This window comes from Calypte anna, chromosome 2, assembly GCF_003957555.1.
Source record: "Calypte anna isolate BGI_N300 chromosome 2, bCalAnn1_v1.p, whole genome shotgun sequence".
In the NCBI taxonomy this organism is placed as follows: Eukaryota; Metazoa; Chordata; class Aves; order Apodiformes; family Trochilidae; genus Calypte; species Calypte anna.
Window position 1 is genome coordinate 72,173,733 of NC_044245.1, and position 14,287 is coordinate 72,188,019.

A 14,287-nucleotide genomic window follows, 5' to 3' on the forward strand; every position below is an offset into this window, starting at 1 on the left:
GTACGCTGATGAAAATTCAGAGTATCACTTGGAGTAAGCTCAGGGAGAGCAGAATCCGACCCATACTTTCAATTACCTGCTGTTATTTCTAGTGAAGACAGTACAACCTTCAGTATTAAATGCGCCTTTTTTATTTTTTTTCTGAGATTATGAATGAAGATCTTCATTCAGTAGCTCTAACTATTTTCAAAGTATTATATGACTGAAAAAATATTTCTAAACTTTAGGATTTCACTGAGAAGAAACTCATTAAACCTTAGAAGACAAGGCCTTTGTATCACTGAGGGTAGGTGCAGCCCTGGTAGATGAGGCTATTGCCTCCAGCAACAGCACACAATGCACTTAATTGTCCTGGATTAAAACCGAACCAAACCAGACCAAAACAGCAAACTTTTCTAAAAGGAGATAATCAGACTGTTGCTGGTTTCAGAACAGTTCTTTGAGTTTGAGTGTCTTGAACTGTCACAAAATATTTCACCCATCTTATCTGTTAACAGTCTAGGGAAGACCATTTCCAGAATGCATAAGTTTAAGACTGGAGTTTGCTTCTCGGGGTTACATCTTTTAATGGACTGACTGTCACTGATAACAAAATGATGGAGGAGCACTATGTTCTTGCAATCTCATTAGCTGGATGTATTGTGTGATGTTAAAGTCAACAAACTGCAGAATACTATCACACACCAGCTGCAAAAGAGTGAAGGAGAAAGCAATTTAAAGTTAAACATGAAACTTTTACAGTCTAGCTGTTGATTTGTAGTAACAGTTTGCAGTGCTTTGTTTTTTTGGTATTCTGTGCATACCTTTTAGGATTCAGTTTAGTTGATATTAATAATACATAATACAAAAAAAACCCAAAAAACAAAAAACAAAACAACAAGCCATAACTAAACTTCCAACCAAGCAAGGAAAAACCCTGCAACATAAACAGAAACAAAGTTCTTCCTGGATGTGTTTCTGTTTCTAGTGATACATTTTGTTTTTACTTTTCTTTTCCCTTGTGCCAAATACTTAGTGATGCTGTCTCTTTTTGCAGAAAGTAATAAGAAAATATCCGGTAAAGAACAAATGGAGATTCACTCCTTGCTCTACTACTGAATACGGTTATTATAGTGTAAATGTGACATTTTAATTATTTATGTAGGGAAAAATGAAATCTCAAGAGACTGATTTCCAGTCATTTACACATCTGCAGTACGTAGATAGTATAGATAGATATTTTGTCTCCACTGATCTTTTATAATTGCCTGTCCCATTTTGTTCAATATGATGTAAATACCTCTCCATACACCTCCAACATAATCAATAGTTTTCCTATCAAGATAAAACACTTTATGCAATAGAAACTTTTATTGGTAAGTTTTTCTTTCTAACTAAGATAAAAGTTGTCAACTCTGCAAAGGAAACACAGACTGAAGGACAAGAAATGCTGAAATATTTGGTTATTCCTTCAAAACATCCACCCTGAAGACATAGAAAGTGGGGCAAACCAGAAATTTCTGGCTGTGAGACTTTGTAATTATTCACTGAGAACTATCTAGAGCAATCTTGTCTCTGCACCAGTGTTAGTACCATTTTGTGACAGTTAATGTTCTTAAGGACTTTACTCCTATAGTCCTGTTGGATCTTCTGTTTCATGGATAGATTAAATTTTCTCAGGAGTCTGCAGTCATGTGATTCTGGCTGTTCCTTCCTCTGAGAGATGGTGAATTCTCCAGCATATACGTACCTTTAGAAGAAAGATGCTCGTGTACTAGACACAGTCTCACTACATCCTAGCAATATCCCAGAAGCAGAAGATAATATACGTTCACTCTCCATGTGATTGAAGGAACATGCTAGAATAAGAGGATAATACTCAACTTATAAGTAGGCAGGGAATTCTGTGTTCTTTGCTGGTAGTTAAGAAGAACTCTGAGTCAAAATAAGGTATATGAACCTCTGTTACTGTAAAAGGGAAGAAACATAGACCCAAGAATCCAACCTTTGAGTTAGAAGATGAATCTGCAAACAGCTCTGTGTGTGGTTCATATCATGCTCAAAGTCTCTTGAAACGAAAGTTTTTAAGCATGGGGTGCCAAATTTATTTTTAAAGTATTACAGTCCTTGGTTTCTAGGTCCCGCTCAGATATCTGTAAATACTAAGTTTGATTTCCCATATGTAAGAGCACCAACTGCACCCGTGAACACTCATCTGCATGTGACTGAACTATAAAAATGTAAGCTTTTTTATAATGCAGATTGTTTTGATACAGAAATGGAAAACCACTGAACTCAAATTGGAGGAATCAAACATGAGGGTATACAGGAATGTATCAGAGCACACAAATATTAAATATTTCTTTCCTTTCCTTAAGTAAATTTCCTTTCCTTAGTAATTTTAGAGCCATGGCACTTCAATTCAGTGTTTTGCTTCATCCTCACAAGCAGAATTCTGCATTTGTGTCAATGCCAACAAACTACTCTGAAGATTAGTTCTCTAGGTTAAAAATTCTCTACACATTGATTTTGAGTGAAATGACTATCTACTTCTGTTTTTCAGGATATTATTTTTAATGCCTGGAGCTTTTACCACCAAAACTAGGATAATGAAAAAAAAAATCACCTTTTTTTAAATTTTTTTTTTATTTTTTTTCCTCGAACTAGAGAAAATTCAGTTGTGCAATAATCACAGAGATGAATAAACAAGACTCAGACAACCTCTCCATATTTCTATCACACCTCTACTTTATCTGCAAATCCTTTGGTTGTCACATACAGCACCCAGTGCATTTCTGGAAAGTAAGCTGATTTACTTCTCCCAAACACCAGAGGACTGGAGGAAGGATTTTTCCAACAGCAAGCAGCACCTAGAGGACTTTGAGAATACTATAGGAGTACAATAAGAGTGAAGAGTTAGAGAAATTGAAACTAATATTTTTGAGACTTTGATTTTCATTACTTAGCTAGATTCAGAATTCAATGACTAATTTAGCATAGGCGTCCATTAGGACTTCATTTCCCTATCCAGAATGAAAATGTTCTAAGTTTGAACAGGTTTTTGAGCTAAACGGAAGCCTTCTTGAAAAAAAGATACTTGTATAAGATGCTTATTCTGTTCATTCTGAAGTTCTTTGATTTTTTTTTTTTTTTTGATTGGAAACCTTAGTGTTTCCATTGAGCATTATGAAAAGTTCTTAGATTTCCTGAATTTCCACTTCTTTTGAACTTGCCTTTCTGACTTCCTCTTTCAACTGAGTTTGGTTTAAGATTTCCATGGGCACATTAGCTGTCTTTTCTTTGAAGTGAAGCCTAAGTCCTTGAAGCCTTAAGTAGTAAGAATTTATTAGTTAAAAATAGTGGAAAAGAGTAAGCAAGAGGGGTTTTTTGATATTCTAATCATAAAATGTAATGAACCATTCCCCAAACACACATTTCAAATGAAAATATTTCATTAAATATTTAAATCTGAAAAATGCTGACAAGTCTTATTCTTAAGATTCAACATTTGTATTTGTATTCATTGTTGTTTGTTTTAAGAATTTTTGAAAACTTTGTAGAATTAATATGAACTGTCTGTACTAAATGTTGTCTGGTCACTGCACTCTGTGAAGTAAAAATCACAGTTCAAGAATGTGATTAAATGTTCCAGCCTTACTGTTGCCTCTCTGGCTGGCTATAAATGCATTTTGAAATTATACCCTTTGTTGTTGATAGAAGGTGATTTACATCTATTACATGTCAGTGGCAGAACATTTATGGCATAATTCATGTTAATTTTGTCTCTAGTTTTTGAAGTATTCACTCTCTTTAATGCTTATTATGCTTTTGCTTGGCTATTTTCTCCATGAAGAACCTGTTACTCCACAAAAAAGAAGTTGGGTATGCTGGAAAACTTATTGTTCTATGTTTTACTGCACAATGGATGTCTTTCAGTGAGAAATGTATGAAAGGGTGTTTACATTAAAATTGTCCTTCAAGATATTTTTGCTTCTATTTTTGCATTCTAAATTGGTTTTAAAAAGATCCCTCATGTATTCAAAGAAGGGAACTCAGAAATACCCTGAGATGTTTTTGCTCCAAGTACAACTGCAATTCTCATTTCCCATTTAGCTCACATTTTTTTCTACAATCCAGTTACTTATGGAGTTGTACATTGCATATATAAGCTTATGGTTTTAGCTCTGGACACTGTATTATTTATTTATCTATTTATTTATAAATATAATTTTATACAGCCTCACATGTAGAACAGGATAATTACTCCAAGGCAGTTAATTTGGTAAAAAATTTTAGTGTCCATTCAACACAAACAATCAGACAAACAAACAAACCAAAAAAATGTTATTTTCTATACATCCCACATGTACTCAGTGATCCACAAAACAGAAAATACTTTTATACTGCAAATTAGTGTAACAATTCTAAAATGCTTCTGAGCAACCACAGTGAAATATTGCCTGGTGATGTTTTAACTAAAGGAGTTCTAGCTGCATGCTTTAATCCTAGTTCATGCTTTAACCCTGATATCTTAACAGTTCTTCCCTTGACAAGGAGGAGAATAAATAGATCCATAAGCAATTATTAGAAATTGTGTAAGTGGTCACTGTACAATGAAATACTCCCATATTACAATTGTACATTTTTAATATTTTAGCTAGATTGTTGCACCTTCTTGAAATCGTAGGCCTTTGCTTCTGACTTGAATAGCCCTTCATGTTTTTGGCATCTGGATGTCCAGCATGGTAGATATTTTATAAGCCTCATGAAATGTATTTACAAGCTCTTGCTGCTTGTGAGAGTCAACTTCACTGTGAGCAAAGTAGCCCCTGGCAAATGCCAATGGTGAGCTGGTTCCTTGGCTCATTTTTCACCTCACACTTCACTCACAAGGAAAGTGGAATTATCCCAGCTTTTTCCTGCTTGACTAATTGTGATCTAATTAAGTAGGATCACTTTGAATAAGTGAGGTCTTTCTTGTCTTTAATAGCTCATTTCTTTGGATCTACATACTTTTCAGAAACAAAGAGATGTTTATCTGAGAGAAAAACAAAATTTTGACCTCAGGTCTATATGCTTGAAGATCTATATGCATTATATTTGTGTAGCAGGAACAGTCTTCCACTATTTTTAATTATCCCTGGCTGAATCTCAGTAAGAACAGCTTCATATAAAGTTATTATAAATCTGGATTTTTAATAAGAGGTATTTGCACTATAAAAAGATCTTTCAACTGTGTAGAAAGAATGCTTAAAATATTTTACTTTCTACTATTTGCACAGTTCCACTTTTTAATTACTATTTTTCTTTCACAGATAAATTTACCAGTATATAACATTGAAGACATACTCCTTCATATTACCTTTAAAATACTGTTACTACTGTAAAAGCTGGGTAGAATAACTGTAATTAACATCTTATGTCATTTTACACTACATGAAGAGAACAGCTAAATTTTCCTTACCAATCATAATCAAAAGTCTGTTTGTTTAGCACCGATTACTATAATAAATAAAAAGAGTGAGCGATAAAGAGAGGCAGACTATTTATACAACAGTGGTTTTGCCCATAGCACAAAGAGATCTGTTTTCAAAGCACAGCAAAAAGAAAAATCCTCTCAATTCCCAGTGATGCTAATGGAAGTTCTCCAACTAAATCCCTAAACATCCCTTTGAAAATATACCTCTAATGTAGATTACAGTGTTGGTTTTCTTATTTCTTTCAGCAAAGAGAAAGTCCATCACGATTTACTTTGCCCCTCCTCTAACTCTGATAAACTATCTTAGGTGGGCTCTGTGAAAACTCTGCTGAGAGACATATTTACTCACTCTCTACAAAAACAGTTCCCCTTGGTACAGAAAAAAAAAAAAAGTAGGATTAATCAGCTTGCTTTATTTTATTTTTTTTTGTGCTAGAAACCTCTCTTCTCTCCTTGGTGAGGATATCCACAAAGGAGAGGTGAAACTGTGTTATAAACAGCTGTCATCCCTGGGGAAGGAAAGTCACCTACTGAGTACCTTGGATGCTACAAGAGGGAATGGTCTATGGAGAAAAGCTTCCTATCTTTATTGTTCGCTTGGAAAAAAAGTCTTCAGTCAACTGTTGAAATGAAGCAGGTTGCTTTTCATAATGTGCTGGAGTAATCTGCGGAGTCAATTATTGCTTAAGGGAAAGAGCAGAGTGACCACTGGGACAGGACTCTGAGGAAATGCTGAGTCAGAAGCTAAACACATGTCCAGAAAAGAAAAAAAAAGGAAAATAAAAAGGAAAAAAAAAGTTTAATTTTCTTTACTTTACATCCCATCCCCATCCAGTGGTTGGTATGGACCACTCTCCTGTTTGCAGATATGATTGAATGAGAAAGCTGAGACGGTTTTTTCTCTAATGACTCAATTTATATTTTCCATTCAAGAAGGTTTTTTTAAAAATAATGTCATTATTCTTTTAATGTTTTTATTAAAGTGATATAATTTAATTTCTGGTATCAAACTCACTTATTGTAATAAAGTTATTATATTAGTGTCATGTTTTATGTTAGTACCTATATTGTATATACCTAAAGCTGTTGTTCTAGTGGTTTTATTTTCTTTTTCATAAGACATCTTGAAGTTTCGGCTTTCCACTCCAATTTTTTGACAGTTTTTCCCTGGAAAGGAATTTCTATTGTTTTATTTAGTCCTATTCTATATGGTAGACTTTTGACTACCTGTGCCAAAATAGTAAGTTCCTGAGATTTACAGAATAATTTATCATCTTAACTGAGAAGTCAAGAAATGTGTAATGTTTATGAATATCAGGAAGGAAAATAAAACCAAACAATTTTTTCTTTTAAAAAAAGAATTAATAGAAACATGTATTTTTAATATCATGGAGCTTTAAAACAGCTGCACTTCTGCAAGATGAGAGTGGATTAATTCTGTTTGCATCTCATGGTTAATTAGGGCAGACTGAAATATTGCACAGAAGTTGTGAATTTTTAATATATTCAGTGTGGCTCCTCAGTACAAGAAATATAGCTACTACATTTTCAATTTAGTGTAAGATAAAGCCTACGATACACACTCAACTAAGATAAAATGTATATGAAGAAATATATAGTTGATATCATATCTCATTCCTTTTCTATGTCAACATTGTATGGCTGTAATCCAGAGACGCTAGAACTAGAAGGTATGTTAATTACATATTGTACGAAGCTTTAGGTAGTAAAATAATGCAGCCTGCATACTTCAAGGATTACAGCTGATGATTAGGAAGCATTTCTTTCAAAAGGAGAGACTGTTCACAGTAGTTGTGGGATTTTTTTGAGCATTAAATAAATCTCTTTCAAATTAAAATTCTGCCTTTCCTACTTGAAAGCACCATTTTAATTTTCTTATTTATAAGCATGTTTTCGAAATAATATATTTAGATATCTGTGGAAATATAGACTGCTAATCAATAATTTTCTTTTAGAACCTTACTTTCATGAGAGGCTGAAGACAGTTGTGTGCAAAAGGGAGCACTTATATTGTGTGCTTTCTAGTTTGTTTTTACAGTTGGCAGAAAACTGTCCATGCCTTACACAGATCACCACCATAAGAGGAATGCCTACTAGTTAAAGTGCTTTTGGACTTTGTTCTTATTCATTGCCCCTTCATCAAAAAGAAAGAAGAGATCTACTCTTCAAAGTGCAGACTTGCATTATTTTTTTCTAGTGATAGGTTATTTGGCACTAAAACTTAGTTGCAGATTGTCACCCAGATGTGTCAAACTACTGAAGTTTTACTTTTTAAAAAAAATTATGGAAATTGTGCTTGATGAAAAAATATTCACTGCATGGTTTCTGAGGAAGCATTTTTCCCTTATAAGCACTGTGCTGTTTTTCTGCCTGTTTTAAAAAAAGTAAGTCTTTTTGATCATTTACAGCATACATTAAAATATTTTTTAAAGCTGTAAAGACTATTTGACATGAATGTTTCAGAAGAACTGTCAAAATGTTTAAAGGATATTAAATCAGGGTATTAAGTATTAAAACCTCAGGGCTCCAATTCAGCTGTTGTATTGTCCAGCTATTTTCCTGCCTCATAACAGAGACCTCACAGCTCTTCTCTCCACATCCCTGACTTTTCAACTAGATAGAGCCTAACTAGATACATATGACTTAACTCTGACCAGATCATACTGTATTTGGTCACAAATTATCAGAAGTTTGCATAGAGCTAAATGGCACAAATCTAATGGAACATGATAACTTTAAGATATTTATGCCCTGTAGGCATTATAAGGCATTTAAAGGCATTATGAAAACGACATATCATAGGGGACACTAAGTATTTAATCAGGATAAGGAGAGGTGGTGTATCAAAAGCATTTTCAAGGGCAGTTTAGTTCTGTGCAAATTGGAAGTCTCATTTGTCAAGAGGTCTCACTGCAGGTGGACAACAGATTTTACATCAACAACTAAACATCTGCGGTTTTACTTTATTTTCTACTATGTGATGGTCTGGGGGATATTCAGAATTGCAAATTAATGAACAGGACACTAGAGTTGTATATGTTTAATTATCAGAAAGAATCAATAAATCCCAGGCAAATTGCAATATTCTCATACTTAACCTGCTGTAGTGGATCCTGCTTGAGCAGGGTTCCCTGTTGTTGGACTAGACAGTCTTCAGAGATTCCTTCTAATGCCAGTGATTCTGTGAGTCTCTAATATTGCAGCTCATAAACTTAGAAGTGAAATTCTAACTCCAGTCATGTAAATATAAACTTTTTTTTATAGATTTTTTTTTTTTTTAATTTAGTTCAAGCATCTTTTACACTATGCTTACTTTTCAGTAACTTTAGCAAAGAGAAATGCATTCTGCAAGATTTTATTTTTGTTTTGCTCTCTGGTAAATGATGTATCAGCCTGGTTAACTGAAGCAGATAACTCAATGTTTATAATCCTTATCTCTAAGTGGACTGGATGTAATCTATGTGGAAATATGCCCACTTTTCCTTTATGGAAAACTTATCTCTATTGTTTTGATAGGGTTTGCCTAATCTAAAAGAAATAATCTTCACTGAAACTCAACATATTGTTTGAGTAGGGAAAAAAAACCCTTGGCCCCAATTCACTGAAATTGGTACCATTTTTTTCTTGATTTACCTTTGAGAAATATTACAAGCTTTTCAATTTCAACCTGTGAATTAACATTCTAAACTTCCTAGCACCAGAAAGTCTTTTTTCCCCATCTTTGATACTACCAAAGGTCACCTAAACCAATAAGGTGCTTGCCACCTAATACCACAACAGTTGTGTTTTCTTAACGCTTCTTGGAACTTTGGGTCAATGACTGACAGAATAAGGTTAAGAACCATGTCTTGTCAATACACATCTAAACACTTCCAGAACCTGACTGCAATCACTGGTAAAGACAAACTCTAACACCTGTAATCTTCTCAGGTGGCAGAAACACCACACACCATCCCTGCAAGTGTAAAATGAGAAAACATACAACTCTCCTATTTTCCAGTTGTTTCAGGGACAGTAGCAATTTCCTCCTGCTCAGGTTGCCAGGCCAGCCTTTATTACACTGCTTTTCAATTCTTTTTGATAATATAAGAGAGAAGCAAGGTGCAAATGAGAAACACCATTTTTATGTTTCTCATAAAACATATTTTGCTTTATGTAACAAAAGATGAAGCATTTTGATCTAAACTGTTGATCCTGCCTCAAGAAATGAGCTTGCCTGTCCCTTGAGACTGGAGTTAGTATCTACAGTTCATTTGTAGTTTATATATTTCCTACTTAATTAGTCATCTCCACTTCATAACTCTGGCTTTATTTTGTTACCTAGAGTTTTTCTGTTTTCCCCCTCTTTTAAATAACTTATTTTGATATACAATGCTTAACACTGAGAAGTAATTAAAAAAAATTAATCTCCTTTTGAGGGACACATAGATATCAATTAGTAGAACAGTATTGTTCAAAGAGGACAAAGAAAAAGTCTTTCCCCTGTTATTTTAATTATTATTTAATAAAATATAATGTGATTTTCTCAGCATAAATAAATTATCTCTATTTTCCCCAGCTTTTGCATTACAATCAACCTCCTGTACAATTTCATGCAGATACAAATTTCTAAATTATCCATCTTATTTGGATAATGAGAGTCGATTAAATTTGTACTACAGGGGTTCTTCTCTGCATGCAACTCTATTTCCCATTAGATTTTCAATTTATTAAAAAACAAAACAAAACAGAACCAAAAGTGAAACACAACAAAAATCCCAAACCCTTAACCTTTTAAATAAAAGCAACAGAACTAGCTAAATCTAAAGGAGTCTTTGTATAGAGTATTGCCACTCAGGTCTCTGGAAACCTTTTAAGCCCTTCATAGCTCTAAATTACAGTGGTTTTCTGTCAGTACTTCAAACATTTGAAGAAAATTTCACTTGAAACTTTATCTTACCTCATCGATACACAAATCTGTGCTTTCACATTAAGGACAAAATGGCACCAGTAGAAAAGCATACTGTTACATGGAAATCAACAGACTTATTATGAAAGACAGTTTAATACCTACCCTCTGCTGTACAAAAGTGATTATAATCTCTTGCATGGTTAGCCCTGCAATTTTCTCAATGCCCTCAAGCAGCTCTTCAACTTTTAGGTGAGCAGCATACTTATATATTATAGGCAAAATGTGGTGATCCCTATCTGAAATAACAAAACTTTAAAGTTGAAAGAACTATTTTTTTCAACAACACAACTTAGATTTTTGAACTATATCATGTTATAAAAAAATCAAATAGTTGCACCATTATCTTTATTTAGCTGAATAAATTATATTTTACTGTAATCTTAGTACATTATAAACCTTGCTGAAGTTCAGCAGAAAGTTTTCAATTAAAATTACTAAATTTTATGAATTATAATTCCTTCTTAGTGCTTTTAAAATTTGTGTTATTTTAAAAATAGCTGTTATGCACATTGCAGTGAATTCTTCAACCCTATGTTTCAAACACTTAGTAATAAAGATACGATTTCACAGAATTGCCACAATTGGAAGAGACCTCTAAGATCACTGAGTTCAGCCATCCCATGATGATGTTGGTCTTCTTGACCACCCGGGCACACTACTGGCTCATATTCAGCCACTCTTCCCAAAGCCTGTATTGTTACCTGGGGCTCTTATGGACCAAAATGAAGGACCTGACACTTGGCCTTTTTGAACCTCAGACAATTGACCTTACCCCATCAATGCAGCCTGTCCAGGTCTCTCTGCAGAGCCTTTCTACCCCTGAGCAGCTGAGCACTCCCACCCAACTTGGTGTCATCTGTAAACTTGCTGTGAAAGCACTCATTCCCATCATCTAGATCATTGATAAAGATGTTGAACAGGACCGCCCCCAAAACTGAATATTGGGGGACACCACAGCTGACCGGCCACCAACTGGATTTAACTCTGTTCACCACAATTCTTTGGGCCTGGCTACACAGACAGCTTTTTACCCAGTGAAGAGCACACCTGTCTATGCCACTGAGCCACCAGCTTCACCAAGAGAATGCTGTGGGAGAAAATGTCAAAGGCTTTACTAAATTACAGGTAGACAGTGTCCACAGCTTCTCCCTTATCCACTAAGCAGGTCACCTGTTTATAGAATGAGACCAGGCTGGCCAGATAGGACCTGCATTTCCTGAACCCATGCTGGCTGGACCTGATCATCTTGGCTGTCCTGCACCTGCCATGTGTGCACACTCAAGATTAACCTTTCCATAATTTTTTCTGATACCAAGATCAGGCTGACAGGCCTGTAGTTCCATGGATCCTCCTTATGTTCCTTCTTTTAGATGGGTTTTTCAAGCCTCCAGCCACCTGGGACCTTCCCTGTTAACCAAGACTGCTGAAAAATGATAGAGGATTGATTAGCTCCCCTTCCAGCTCCCTCAACACTCTTAGGTGGATCCCATCAGGCCCCAAAGACCAGTGCTCAGGTGCAGTAGAAGGTTGTTAACTCCTTCCTCCTGGATTATGGGGGTGCTGAAGATGGGGTGTTGCTCTACTCCTTGTCCTTATATTCCAGTCTCTCAGGAGGCTGAATACTCTGCAATAGCTGGTCCAACTCTTAAAGATAGAGGCAAAGAAGTTTCCCTTCATGATTTATGTTTTTATTCTGATTGACTGTGTTAACTGATATACTTTAGGATCAAGTTTGCAATTTCTTTTAAGAACAGTTGCTTTGCACATTTTCTAGGACACAGTGCCCCTGTATTACTATTGGGCAAACAAACATACGAACACAGGTTAAGTTGGGCAAACTATACTCAATGTCCTGGTCCAGAGATAGCCTAATTAATAAAAGAGAATACTACATGTCTGTAAGAAGAATTCTGTATGCAGTAAAATGTCTCTATCTCAGAGATGATATACATTGCCGTTTTACAGGGTATATAAGATACATGTCATAATGAATTCCTTATTTTTTATAAATAAGCAAATCAGATAAATACACTAACAAATACTTAGAAAACAAAAGGCAAAAAGTAATCTCTGGGGTTTTTTTGTTTGATTGATTTTGGGTTTTTTGGTTTTTTTTTGTTGCTTGTTTCTCAAAAAAAATAGAAAAACCGTCAAAAATTTGAGCTGTCCTATAAAGATATTTCTATCAAAACAAAAAGGCAAAGGATACAAACTAGGGTTCCATTGTGGAAAAAGGACGAAGTGGCATTAGTGACAAAGCACCTAAAACTGATGTAACCAAAGCAGGTAATTTTGTGAAATGGTAGCAGCTTTTACAGGTGTGGTTTATTTAATGATCCAGATGTTTTTCAACAATTCACAGTGGAAAAGTCTTACTAAAAATTTCCTTTTTATATACTTAATTGTGTGTAAGTAGCAAAGCTGTAACAAATTTCTTTTTTATCTTTCAAAAAAGTTAGACTACTTGTGTAGTGCCACCCTGACATGGGCAAAGAAGGGGAGAGGAATGAAGAGGGATGAGAAGTTCAAGGTACCTGGTAAAGCATGGGTTGTTAATTTGCTTGCTCCTCTCTCACTTGGTATCAAACTGACAAATGAAACAGAGTACAGTATCTCTTAAAAACTGAAAAAATACCTTAAACTGATGATGAGTCATTACTTAGATGACTGCAGCAAAATAAGGACCCAACAATTAAGTGGAAGGCTGAGTGTACGTATTTTGGAGGTATACACTAGCAGATTTTTTCAAAGCTCTTGTGCACATAGTATTTACAAACCTAAATCATGGACCATTGATGTAATTGGGAGTCTATAATAAATCCATTATCTTCCTGAAAATCATATAAAATTTAAGTATATTTTTAAACCAGTAGAAAATAAGAAATAGACTTCTGAGAAGTAGAAGAATCTACCTGAATTTTTGCTAGTATGAAGATTCTTTCTTTCCTCTGTTGTTTATACTATGTTCTTAGTAATAACCCTGTCACTGGAATATTTTCTTTTTTACATCTGTCAGCTACTTAGGTTTCCCTGTATTGTGTTCCAATTTTCCTTTCATGATTGGACACTAGATCTACCCTGTCAAAATTATTTCTTTTATCGATTATTCCAAGTCTAATTATAGCATGGGACAGATACAGATTAATTCTGTTAAGACCACCTACAAATAAAAGCTTCTTTACTACCTAGAACCATAGATTTTTGCTCAGCTATAAGCATTAATCACAATTACAGGTTTTTATTGACTAATTCTCCCACATTTTACAGTTGAAAACAAATGGATATTGTTTCAGTGATTTGTTTCTTCTACACCAAATCTATTTAAAAAGCCTGTTCAGCTACAAAGCCAGGCTTAAAATGTTAAACAGATGACATCTATTTTAAAATCAAATATATTATTAAATCCAAGTAAATAATGAATACAAATTTGCATCATTAATTCATTTTTCTCTTTTGTTTGATTATTTTTCTTATCATTTTCATACTTATGAGTTCCACAGGAAGGTGTTCCAGGTAGGAAAAAATTGTTTAAATGCTTATCAGAAATTATAGATTATTTAAATAGGTTAATCTATTACAATTGCACAAAGAGATTTTATTAAATATTCATTTTCTTCTATCTGCACTGATATTAGTAATTTAAGTTTGGTTATAGTGTAATCAATTACAGTGAAACATGCTGAGAGCAAGTGAGCCTAGCGCATTAATTTAATCTATTTTAGCTTCTCCTGCTGTCTCTGAAATAATTTCTATGGTTACAAGGCATTTGTCAAAGATTTCTAAAAGAAAACATCCTGCATTGCTGATTCTTTTCTGAACATGGATATTGTTTTATTATTCTCTCTTGAAATACCTAG